General features: G+C 40.1%; 1 protein-coding gene across 5 annotated transcripts in view; it reads right to left on the bottom strand.

The window, feature by feature from the left end:
- The window catches only part of TNRC6B (trinucleotide repeat containing adaptor 6B), a 107,226-nt gene that overhangs the window by 72,986 nt on the left and 20,630 nt on the right, over positions 1-13,610 (bottom strand). Inside the window, exon 1 of one of the 5 annotated variants that reach the window (XM_075183006.1) lies at positions 10,252-10,515. The exons of the other annotated variants lie outside the window; for them this stretch is intronic. The gene's annotated coding sequence lies outside the window, so the exon portion shown is untranslated. Of the gene's footprint in view, positions 1-10,251; positions 10,516-13,610 lie in introns of those variants that run through there. 5 annotated transcript variants of the gene reach the window in all.

Consider the following 13,610-nt stretch of genomic DNA (forward strand, 5'->3'; position numbering starts at 1 on the left):
AAGTACATTAACACTATTAGCGGTTTTCACAACACAATGAATTGCAAATAAAGTCCTTAGAACCTAATTATAACAGACTTTGAAATGTTACAAACTCTGCTGTAGAGCTTTCCAACCAGTTACAGTGAAAACAAAATTGTGGGGGACGGGGGAAGGGAGATCCCCCCCCCCCCACCCCCTTCTGTCAGAAAAAACCCACCAGGGGTGGGATGGGAATGGACTGGGGGAGGGAGTAACTGACAGAGCTTTGAGGTGGACTAGCACAAAGCACTTCACTTTGCCTGCTTCAGGCTAGACTATAGGATTGCTTCGCCTGCCTCCAAGCTTTGCATGTTCTTAAGATAGTCAACCTTGTGTAGTGTCTGGAGGCTTGAGATCACAGCTGCAGCAACAGTTTTGTTGCAAGAAATATTACTCCCTGCTGCTATGGTTCTGCTTATAAAACAATCTACTACTACAAATGATTAGGACTGAGCATGTATATTCATCTTCTCTGAAAGATCTGTACTACACTGAAGATATTGGTGTGTATTCACCACTTACATTATGCTTTGGGTAACCAGTTGTTGTGGAAGTGAAAGTTACATAACAGCTGGAGTGCCAAAGGTTGCCCAAGAATGACCTACAATTAAAACTGGTATGTGAGCATAAAACCCCTTGGCTGATTTATTGTTTTTCTGGCACCTGTTATGGTTGTCCATGTTTAGTAATTACTGAATATTCATAATATAACCAATTCATAGAATCCTACTGGAAATTGAGTCATCTTAGTAAAAAATAAAATCAATGCTAGCTAGTAGCCTCAAAACATGTGGGACAGTAAGATCTACACTGCTCTTACCGACTGTGCAGGGAGGCGGAGTGACACAGTGTCCACCTAACACACACCACGTACCAGCACATCAGATGATAATGTTGACTAAGAAAAAAAATTCAAATGTGGAGAAGGGAAAAAAAAAAAAATTATAGATGCAAGAGGGCATTTTTACCAAATCGCATAGTATAGAAATTAATACAATGCTCCTTTCCAAGCAATCTGGTGAAATCAGTATGAAATGGTAAAGAAATGTACAACAAAATGTAGGGATGAAGATGGAAGCTGAAACACAGCTTAACTTCGGTTTGGTACAGAATGCGAGATAAAGCTGTAACGTCTGCCATTAAAAGATGCATTAGACGGACAACATCTACATATACCACTTTAAAATGGCTGGAAAGGTGGTTGCAATAGTATCTTGTTAAACAGAAGGAGGCTAAGAATGTAAACAGATATGCAAAGACACATGTAACAAAGCAATGAGAAAAGGCAAGTCAGATGCTTGGTTGCATATGAAAATGAATCAGCAGCAGCAAGAAGTAATAATGCCACTGTATAGGTCATTGCTAAGGCCTCATCTAGAAAACTGTGAACAATTCTGGAGGCCATATCTCCAGAAGGATATAAATACATTAGAGACTGTACAAGGAAGGGCAACTAAAATGGTGCATTGCCTACAGCACAAAAAAAAACAAAAACTTATCCGGAAAGACTGAAAGATCTTAATAGGTATAGTTTGGAGCATAGAAGGGAAAGGGGGGGGGCATTATAGAAACTTTCAAATATATTAAGTATTTTAACAAGGTACAGGAGGAAAATATTCTTCAAAGGAAGAGAAATATTAGAACATGCACGGAAACTGGAGGGAAGTAAGTTCAGAGGAAATTTGAGGAAAAGGGACTTCACAGAAAGGGCAGCAGATAACTGGAATAGCCTGCAATCAGAGGTGGTAGAGGCTACGACAGTAGAGCAATTTAAATATGCTTGGGTAGACAGAAGGATCTACTTACAAAAGAACTAAGGGTGAAATAGGGTTTGAGGTTAACATAGGTTAAAAATGGGCAGACTACATGGGCCCAGTGGTTCATATCGGCCATTAAATTCTATGTTTTTATGTTGAGGGCCAAACAGAAGCCGAAATCTGACTTGCAGCTTCTGATTGGTCCTCCAGCTCATAACCTCCTGCAGCGTCAAAGTCCCAGTTTTCAGCCAGGCCTGGGAGATGGACCCTGCAGCCCCAGGAAAAGAAAGTTCATGTAGGGGAAGGAGCAGGATAGTAACAATGAAACTGGTAATGCAACGTAACATTAGTAGTGTATCAGTCCTTGTTTTTTATTCAGAGAAATACCGATTTATGTTGTTTGATACTTTCTGTAAATGAGCAATTCGTACACAATTTGGACCCTAAAATGAAAACACAGTGTTCCCAGCACCTGCTGCCACAAAAGTAGGTTGAGGTCACCGGGAGTCCATTGGGCAATAAACTGAACTCTGCTCATCGTGTGCTGGGGCCCACAGAGGGTCAGAGAGGTTTTATCCATTGTTCATTTCACATTAAGGGGAAAAAAAGTATTACAAAATAAAACACCAGGTCCAGATATTGAACATGGCTCCCAGCAAAACTGTGGACAGTTTTAAATAGACATGTCTGTTAACAATCATATGACAATTAGCAAAAAGAGCACAAAAAAAAATAAAAAAAAATATGTAGAATTATGGAGTGAATTTAGGAGTCAGACATTTTAGAAATCAGTACTTACCCAAAAAAAAAATAACCGAAGGAGATAGAGGCTACCATCAAGTTTTAGGAGTCCATCAAAAATGTTAAAGATGTATGTAATCGCTCACTGAAGGTTTGCATACAGAGAAGCATTTAAACTAGCAACTGACCTGGTGATCAGTGATCCGTATGCTGAGCAGCTGAACGGGACAGACAGACTTAACAAGCACATGACATGAAGGAGAAAATCAGTAGTAATAGTGCTCTATTCATGCTCTGCTATCCACTCTCACCAACACAGATGGTGCTTGGGTCTGTAACCCATATAATTTAGAAGATCCCTGTAACCTGTTCTCTTTGCTATTATTAAATAGTGTGTGCAAGGGAAAGAACGAAAACATTTGAAAGCATAATATATACACACATTAGAGCAGCGGTTCCCAAAGTGTGCGCCGCGGCTCCCTGGGGTGCCGCGGCGCTGTCACAGGGGTGCCGTGATCGCCCTAGCAATAAAAAGAAGAAAAAAAAACAACTTACCAATCATCCAGCGCTGAATCCTCCTCCTCACTGACTGCCGGGCGTGACATCATCACGTCCGTCAGCCTCAGTGAGGAACAGCAGCAGAGAGGACGTCAGGAAAGAAGGTAAGTAAAAGAACGGAGAGTGAAGAGGGGCACAGAGAGACAAGCTGAAGGGGGCAGAGAGACACGCTGAATGGGGACACAGAGAGACACGCTAAAGGGGGACACAGAGAGACACGCTAAAGGGGGACACAGAGAGACACGCTAAAGGGGGACACAGAGAAACACGCTAAAGGGGGGGACAAAGAGAGACGCTGAAGGGGGGACAAAGAGACGATGAAGGGGGGACAAAGAGAGACGATGAAGGGGGAGACATGCTGAAGGGGGAGACATGCTGAAGGGGGAGACATGCTGAAGGGGGAGACATGCTGAAGGGGGAGACATGCTGAAGGGGGAGACATGCTGAAGGGGGAGACATGCTGAAGGGGGAGACATGCTGAAGGGGGAGACATGCTGAAGGGGGAGACATGCTGAAGGGGGAGACATGCTGAAGGGGGAGACATGCTGAAGGGGGAGACATGCTGAAGGGGGAGACAGATGCTGAAGGAGGGGGACAGAGAGAGATGCTGAAGGAGGGGGACAGAGAGAGATGCTGAAGGAGGGGGACAGAGAGAGATGCTGAAGGGGGGGACAGAGAGAGATGCTGAAGGGGGGGACAGAGACACGCTGAAGGAGGGGGACAGAGACACGCTGAAGGAGGGGGACAGAGTGTGAGATGGCGAAGGGGGGGCAGAGTAATATGGTGAAGGCGCACAATGTGATGGTGAAGGGGCCTAAATACATCTTACGTCATTTTGACCAAACTACTTAAAAAACGGGACTACCCAGTAATTATTTTGGCTTAGGGGTGCCTTGGAAAGATTATGGTAACCCTAAGGGTGCTTTGAACTGAGAAAGTTTGGGAACCACTGCATTAGAGCATTCTTTTAGGTTATATAGTATGGCTCATAATTAACTGCACACATCCAAAATAGGGCAGAAAAGTATTTATCTAGAAAAGTGGTCCAGTGTGCAACATTCCTGTTTATCCTACAACAACTAAATACCCAAATTTACCACTCATGCCCATAGTCATATTGTCAGATCGCTATGGCACAATGTTTCCTGGTTACCTGAAGACGAGAAGGACGTGGCACAATTTACTCCTCGACTAAAACAATAGCTCATCATAATGCATATTGGTCCGACACAAGATATAGATTTTAGCCAATCTGGTGTAAAATGGTCAAACTGGTTATCGAAAGCCATGGGTGTGTTTATCTAAAACTAGTACATAGGCAACCAACAGGTCTGAAATTCAAAGCTACCACGATGGTGGTAAACAGTCATTTGAGCTGTTGCCATGGAAGAAGCAAATAATCTGACAGCACCGACTTTATGATTACCCCAATGGACTGAATATGGACTTAAATAACTAGGCTGCAAAATGTGATATGGCCTATCTCAGTGGTTAAAATACAGAAACAACAGCCCTTTCAGCTGTTATTCAGAGTTAGATGTAACAGGTTATAAATTGCAGTACCTGTAGCTGCTGCTCCAGATCCACGCCTGACAGGGAACATTCCAATGGTGAAAGTGCAGTTAGATGATAACCACTTAAAATACAATAGCATTACTTGTGCCCCATATGGTCTGACCATTTGACAAAGGCACTAAAGGAAATGGTGTCTCATCTGGCCAAAATAGGCATAGATTCCATTAATCACCAGATATGAACAATGACTAAAGCTAGGTACACACTACACGGTTTTCGTCCAATAATCGGTTCAATCAGCCAACATACGACCGCTCATTCAAAAGTCGGGTCAGTGTGTGCAGTGACACGATGGTCGAAAGTCTGCCCAAATGGACGATTGTCGCCTCATTTGGTTGGTCGTTTAATATTTTCGTCCCAATCTCGTTTCCGTTGTGTAGTGTGTATAAACTTCCCACCGATCCACAACAGTGAGTACGAAATTAGTCATTGCTCACGACAACATGGCTGTAAAAAGTCGCTAAAGGGACGTCCGCTCTTCCCTTTATCATCCTAAACAAGGCTGGCGTGTATGCAGTCCATGGACCGAGCGATCGGAACATCGAGTGGCCTAGTGGTTAGCACATCTGCCTCACAGCACTGGGGTCATGAGTTCGATTCCCGACCATGGCCTTATCTGTGTAGAGTTTGTATGTTCTCCCTGTGTTTGCGTGGGTTTCCTCCGGGTGCTCCGGTTTCCTCCCACACTCCAAAAACATACTGGTAGGTTAATTGGCTGCAATCAAAAAATTGACCCTAGTCTCTGTCTGTCTCCCTCTCTGTCTGTCTTTGTGTGAGTGTGTGTATATATTAGGGAATTTAGACTGTAAGCTCCAATGGGGCAGGGACTGATGTGAATGAGTTCTCTGTACAGCGCTGCGGAATTAGTGGCGCTATATAAATAAATGATGATGATGTAAAATCGATCGGCATAAAAAGTTGGTGGAAAATTCTGTAGTGTGTACCTATCTTAAGCTATTGAAGAATTATATCAGAGAGCACCAAGCACCAGATTACCAAATTACAAGGAAATGGTCAAGGAACACACTTAGCAATAGTGATAGAAATATTTTGATATATATCCCTAGTAGTATAGTTTTCTGCTTTTTTACAGTAAATAAGATGGTTAGGGGCATATTCAATTGACGGCGGGATTTCCGAAAATCCAGCGCTCAAAGAATATTACCGCTAATACGCTAATTACTCGCTGGATTTCAGCTCGCAGCTCCCTGAGCTGCGAGCTGAAATCCAGCGAGTACATTACCGTATTAACGGTTTTCACCCCGCGCAGGATTACCATATTAACAGTAATATTCTTTGAGCGCGGGATTTTCGGCGATCCCGCCGTCAATTGAATACCCCCCTTAATGTTAATGTGAAATTACAATTTACTTTTGCCTTTTCCTTATATATTGTTTTACATTAAGCCAGTGGTTGCCAAACTTTTTCAGTTCGCGGCACCCTTAGAGTCTCCATAATTTTTTCAAGACACCCCTCCAAAATAATTACGGAGCAGTCCTGGCTTTTAAGTATTTAAGTCAAAATAACGTAATAAGTATTTAGGTCAGGACAGAAATACTTAGTAAGTTGTTTGCAAAAATAATATACATAAATCCAAGGGAAAAGAATATTTTTATATATTTTTTCCAATTATATTTCTGTCAAAGCATAATTCACAGCTAATATCAAGAGGAATAAGATCAAAACAAAATAAAACAACATGTACAAAATTCATCACACTGTGCCCCTTCACACTGCCCCTCCTCACCCAATCACTGCCTGTCCCTCTTCACCCACTCACTGCCACCTCCATCATTCTTCTGCCCCTCCATTGCTTTTTCCTTTCACCTTCTCCTCAGTTTCATTACTTACCACACTTGGCCTTCTTTCTTCTGTCTTCTCTCCTATCTCCTTACCAATGCGGGAGCGCCCGGGACCCAGCATCCTCCTCTCTCTCCTGCCGCTTCTTACTAAATGGGACGTCATCACGATAGACATTCAGTGAGAAACGAGGAGGATGCTGGGTCCCGGGCGCCGCTGGATTGGTAAATTGTTTTATTGTCCCCTGGTCGCGGCACCCGTGACAGCGCCGCACAATTTGTGAACCGCTGCATTAAGCCATGTTTTCTGTTGCCACTCATGCTAGTAATTTGAATGGTTTGAAATTCAGTGGAAATGACAAGGCAGGGTGGGTGTGTCCTGTATTCTACAACTGCATACAAGTAAAGCAATTTATTTGACAACCAGCAAGAAGCTTTCACAACGCTTAGACAGTACCTTTTGACAACGTTTAAAAATAATAATAATAATAATAATTGGTGGGGGTACTTTTCTTTCATAAGGTGTTATTTACGAAAAGGACAAAAAGTAAAATTATATGTGGTTTCAGTCTTTATTATTACATTTTGGTAACATTCCAGAGACAGGACAAGTCATGATTCTTACCATGCTCTGTTTCATACAAGACTACCTGTGTGCCAGGGTCTACATTAGACTTCTATGGACCCAGATACATCTTTTTCTTTTCTTTTTTCTGCCATTATAAGTTCGCAATATATATGTTGTCATTGACATGAAATATCCGCGGCACTGCTCCCAATATTTATAAGATATCAGATAAGTCAGATGAAAAATCACATTGCGGAGCACCAGCAGATTGGGAAAAGGAAAGGAACACATAACATCCATTATACCAACATGAACAACTATGCACAGGGCAGCTGATTTACAAACACCTGGCACCAAGAAGTAACAACAAACTTAACCAGCTGCACTCTGTAGAAATGTGAAAAGCAAAAAAACAAATAAAACCCATGACAGGCATAGGTGGATAGAAGACATGGAAAGGACACATGGTAACAAGGAATTAACAATGAAAATTCGAGACCAACAGGTGACAAATATGGCCTCTTTTAGGACTCAACATTGACTTTGCATTGATATTCTCATGTCATTATCTGGAGAATTGCTCCTACAACTAGTAAAAAAAAGAAAAGAACATTTGTATATGTGATATTGTATACCTCAATAAAAATTGTTTATACAAAAAAAAAAGAAAAAGAAAAAAGTCCCATGTTCAAAATGCATTTACTAGCAAAGGTATTGGCTGAACTACTCGACATCCTCTATAAAGGCAATGCCAAGAGGAAACCTTAACATTTAGCATCCGGAGTGTTCTATAGAACAAGATCTACAGCATGTTCACACAAGAGAAACATTTATCGTCATCAGCCACTTTCAAACCACCATTTAAGATGCCAAAAGTTGTCAAATACACTTCCACTCAGGTAGGAGGCCTGTGTCTTTAGAAAGTTCTATAAAACAGATCTGCATATTTTAAGAGATCTACAACAACACGATTTTTAGCCTAGTAAAAAAATGGAGCAGTCCTAAGGCCGTCGTTGGCTGCTAACACAAACTTTCTGCCAAAGGAACTAGAACACTGCTCTGCAATGCGCTGCTGGCTCCTCTGGCAGCAAGCAGTGGTACATTAATCACCAACAGCAAACAGGTTCTAAACATTTACTTCAGAGTATAGTTTACAGTACATTCACAGAACCAAGTGTCAACATCCCAGTACTTTGCTGAACCAAAAGAAACGCAACAATGTTAATAAAATAGACATGAGCTCTTGGTAATGCATATATAATAGATAGAAGGTTAAAAGACATAAGATCATATTAATGTATGCATTTTCACAAAAATATGTTTCAAACAAAAAAGGGTGACAAAAAGAACCCAACAACTTACAATTCAAGAAATAACAGCTGCTAGAATGCAAGATAAACACTTACAAGCATATTGTAGTGGGAAAAACATTGGAAATACATTCATAAATTAGCAAACTTGTACATGAAATATTAAGAAGCTCAAATAAAAAGGAGTGTACAGTACCTCAATAAATCTATTGCAATAGTAGTCTATATCAGACAGAATAAATGTACAATGGTGTACGGAGAAGAATCGCCAGGCCTCTACCACCTTTTATACTGCACTTTTAATTGAGATTGTGGGTAAATTATACATATTGCCTTTTCTTCATTGAAACTGATCATTGATAGAAGCCATCAATACTGAAGCATTTGCATGAGAATGGACAAAATTACCTACAAAACTGTAGACTGCCCTGGAAGCTGATTCTGTGGGTTTGACAAGCGAGATTACACTGGATCTCTTTTATAGGTATGTGGCAGAATTTCTCTATAAATACTAGTCCGTGTAAATGGCAAACCTCAACTGCCCCTTCAATCAATACCGGATTTATTTATTTTTTTACTAGACAACGTAACTTTCAAATTTTGCCAAAGTCAAACATTCAAAACAAATGTCCATGTTTCAAAGACAGCGACCCGTTTGTTGCATGTAAAATAACACTAGACACATAATTAAAACAAAAAAAAAAAATGTATGTATATAAATTAACGTTATGCGAGAAGATCATTTAATAATTTTGTTTCTCTCAATTAAACAGCATTTTTAAGCACATAGATCTTTATATTAATTATGATTGTTTTCTTTTAGACAACCACAAAAACGTTTTCAATTACGTCATTAATGGAATAGTAAAATTGCAAAAAACGATTACATATTTTTCTAGCTCGAAAAGAAGGGGTTAAATTGCACACACAGAAGAGAGATTTAATCCTATGTGACACTGCTCTTAAACAATAATTGGCACCTTTTCCAAGCACAGAGCAGAAACACACACCCCTTTAGCCTTTAAAAATAAAATCCAGTGTAGACGCAGATCACAAACATTGCAGATGCCTGCAGTTTGCATATATACAGTAGCTGGTACCATTGAGGCGAAAAAAAAAAAAAAAAAAATGCCCCCAACCCCCACCACACTTCACTCACTCTCTCCCTCCTCCCCCCCTCCCTTCCTTCCTTCTCTCCCCTCCTGTTAGGCCTTTAGTGGCTTTGAAAATGCAAATCCGTTAATATTTAAGCAAGATTCACTGGTGTGATTTTCAGTTTTAGAAATTTACAATAGAGAAAAAAATAAAATAAAATCCCTTATAATTTGTAGAGCAGACATGTATGCTTAAAATACACAAAATGTGCAAACCTTCCTAAGCAGGTGAAGAACACCAAACGACAGGTTTCATTTTTACAGTGAAAAATAAAAATATAAATGGTTATAATGTATCTTTTAAAATGAAAAACTGAAAGCTATTTTTGTAAGATTGCACATGAGGATACATTAAGTTTTAATGAAATTAAAAAACCCTCAAAAGACATTACCGTGGAGTGGGGGAAAAAAAAAAAGAAGGAAAAAAAATAAAATAAAAAAATGACAGATGCAGTCGACACCCAAATCATTTTGCTTAAATACAAATTTCTATTAATATGATATTGCAAAGCTCCTATGAGCAGAACTGAAGTCAGATACACTGCAGCAAATCTACTGGAGGTTTTCTACTCGTACAGATCTACAATATAAACAATGTGTACAACGACAACGAAAGCAAAAAAAACAAAAAAAAAAAAAAACACCCAAAAAAACAGAAATGCACAGATGGCAAACAAAATCTCTGGGTCCTAACAACCATGCGGAAATTAATCCCTCTGCAGAACAAATAATAGGAGACGCAGTATAAAGATGTTTAATAGTACTGACCTTATAAAGTGCAACTGTGCTATAATCCAGCGATTTGAGGCATACAAGGTAAATCCAGTACAAAAAAAATAAGGAAAATACACCAAATAAAAATAGACTCAAACTCAAAAATAATAATAAATTCCAAACACACTTTTGCTTTTTTTTTCCTTCTTCTCTTTTAAAGGTAAATGTGCATAAACCAGAGGCTGGCAGCCATTTTGCATTGATCGTTCTCCCTGCTCTCTCCTCCCTCTAGCTCTCTCTCCCTCTCTGAAGGAAGCAGCTTTTTTTGTGACCTTCAAATAGAGGCAGGTCATGTGACCAGGGCTAGACTTGTCAATCAGGATAGCTAGTGAAAAGAGGAGGGGCTGGCCAGACTTAAAGGGACAGCAGCTAGTCTGTCAGTGTAGCTGAAGGGCTGGCTCTTTCTGCATTTCTGCGTGGCATTAAATAATCATGGGCTCTCGGACAGCAAATATAACACTTTCAGAAGCCATTTTTTATAAGCAATTACTTTCTGTACAAAAATTAGCTTTTAAAAAAAGTCAGATAATTATATATATTTATTAAGTTTGCAAAAAAAACAAAGAATATTCAGATCATTGCTCTTGATAATATGAATTATTTTTTTTGACCGTTTTCTTATTCATTTTTTATTACTATATTAGTTTGTTTTTTTCAGAAACTGAAAGGCATAAATAAAAGTTCAGGGGCATATCTGTTCTGAAATAATGGGAGAAAAAATAATACATTTTGCGGTGGTGGGAATTTTGCAGGTATCCAGTCTATAACCCAGTTGAAGGACACTGCTCAGCCTCTTTTCCCCATAAAATGCAAAGCCTGTACTCCGCTATACACCAATGTAAATACAATGTTGACAATCTCAAGAGCTATCCAGTGTAACATATGCTGTTTCAATGAAAAAAGACTAAGCAGGCAAGAGCAAGGAGAGTACTGTAAACACCACAGGACTTGCTTCATTCCTGCCAATCTTTTTTGTTCACAGAGGAAGCATGTTGTCCACTAACAAAAGTGAGCAGAGCAATAGGTTGAGGAATGCGCTCGATCATGGTAACGCAGGACCCCCAGATAAGTAATCTTTGCAGATCAGGATTTACTTTTGGATGGGATATAAAGAGACAGCATGGTGGCACAGTGGTTAGCATTGCTGTCTCACAGCGCAGAGGTCATGGGTTCAATTCCAACCAAGGCCCTATCTGTGTGGAGTTTGTATGTGTTCCCTATGCTTGTGTGGGCTTCCTCCCACCCTTTTTTTTTTTTTTTTTTTTAAAGACACTGCTAGGTTTATTGACTTGTAACAAAATGAAAACGAGTTTGTTTGGTAGAGAATACAGATTGTAAGCTCCACTGAGGCAGGCACTGACATGTATGGTACATATACTCTGTAAAGAACTTAGCAATATAAAGATGCTATATAAATCTTAACAACATTGTACAAAACAATAAATAAAAATTCTTCCCTTCCCCTACCACCAAAATAGGGTGAAAATACAGGGTTACTTATTTTACTTGACGCCAAGACAGCTTGCAAATGTGGGTGAACTTAATAGTATGTATAGTAGTATAATGTTGTGGCTACTATTGCCCAGTAATGCAAAGCCAATCATCCGGCTTCTGTCCTCCTGCGCTTCGCCTTATATCCAATATTTTTACCCTAAGGAGCTGTACAACATGCAGCAGTTCAGCACGAATAATATGTAGGACTTTACAAGTGGAAAAAAAAACCAACATGTTAGAGAGATAAGGCTGGGCAAATGATCTGTTCAGTTAGTGCAATTGTAGAAACCATAAGTAACCAAGAGTAGAAGTATGATGCATGTTGAGAAATAATACTAAAACAAAAATAATCTTTTACTTGTATTTACTAAAAGGTTTGTTCATTTCTGGACAAACAAAGGACAGGACAGGCGGTGTCCTCCAGCACTATAATCTGCAGTGTGATCAGGTAAAGGGTACAAGGACACACACACACTTATATAAACTACATTGTGGAACGTTTTTGGATATTAAGTGGGGGCTGTCCAAGAGTGGATAATGGCTTCAAAGAGCAATATAAAAAAAAACTTAGCATTAAATATTGATATAAATCAGGGGTCAGCAACACCCAGCAAGCGTGCCGGGAGTTGCAAATTCTGTCTGGCACACCGGCGCTGCAGCTGCTTCAGTAAAGAATAAAGTTGGAGCCAATCAGACACCTCCCTAATGGTATTGCATGATGGTTAAGTACATGCCTGTATTTCTCAACATTGAGGACACCATTAATCCTGACTAAATCCCCAACTCCATTTGCAGAAATGCAACCCCATACTTGCAAGGAACCTCAACCATGCTTCACTGTTGCCTACAGACACTCATTATTGAAACACTCCCCAGTCCATTGGCAAACAAACTGCCTTCTGTTACAGTGCAGAACACCTGTTGTCATATTTCTGCACCTGGTTTCCATTTCGCAGGTATGGCCTTTTGGGCACAATTTTTTTATGAAGACCACTTCTGGCCAGACTTCTCCGAACAATACATGGGTGATCGACATCGACTGTTTTTTCCCCCAGTTTCCCAGCTCTGAGCTGATGGCACTGATGGACATCTTATGATTCTGAAGGGAAGTAAGCATGATGCGTCTTTCATCTGATCCACTAAAATAAATTGAAATTGAAAGGAGGAAAGAAAAGAGAAAAAAACCTCTCCGCCCTTTTTGACACTCTCTTACTCTTAATGATTACTTGTGAAGCCCCAAACTGCATAGTAACAGATTACACAGGTCTGTAGCCACAGCCCCCATTCCTCCTGCCTTTATAATAGATTGTATATGTACTATATTTTATAGCATATTATACTGCTAGTCTATTGGAAAGCTGGCGGGTCTGTTCACCATACTGTTCTCAATCGATAGCCAAGAAGTACAAGAATAACCATTCTGAGGATGTCATCTAGAGGTGCAAAAATGAAAAGCAGTGCTCTCTCCAGAAAATGTTGCCAGTTAGGTGGCATTAAGTAGTATTAAGGTTATTAAATTATAAGGTTATTGCCCAAACCTACCAGGACTGGTCAGACTGGTGGTCAGTGGTCTAACATACACTGCTGGCTGCTGTGCTCACACAGTGCCTGTTATAATAGGAGAAACAATATTTTGTCCTATTACAATAGTGACTGTTGGACTTCCAAGAGCCGGGTGGCAAGTAAACACAGCTGGGTTTAGCACCCGGGAAATAGGTCCTGGGGATAACACAGGAAAGGTGTTTAATTTAACTGGAAAACACCTTTAATAGAAACAGAGGGAGAGGAGTTATTTAAATTATGAACAAGACCGGTTGTCTTTAAATAGCTGCTCAGAAATATTGAGATGTTCTACAGGG

The sequence above is a fragment of the Mixophyes fleayi genome, chromosome 8, assembly GCF_038048845.1.
Source record: "Mixophyes fleayi isolate aMixFle1 chromosome 8, aMixFle1.hap1, whole genome shotgun sequence".
Lineage (NCBI taxonomy): Eukaryota > Metazoa > Chordata > Amphibia > Anura > Limnodynastidae > Mixophyes > Mixophyes fleayi.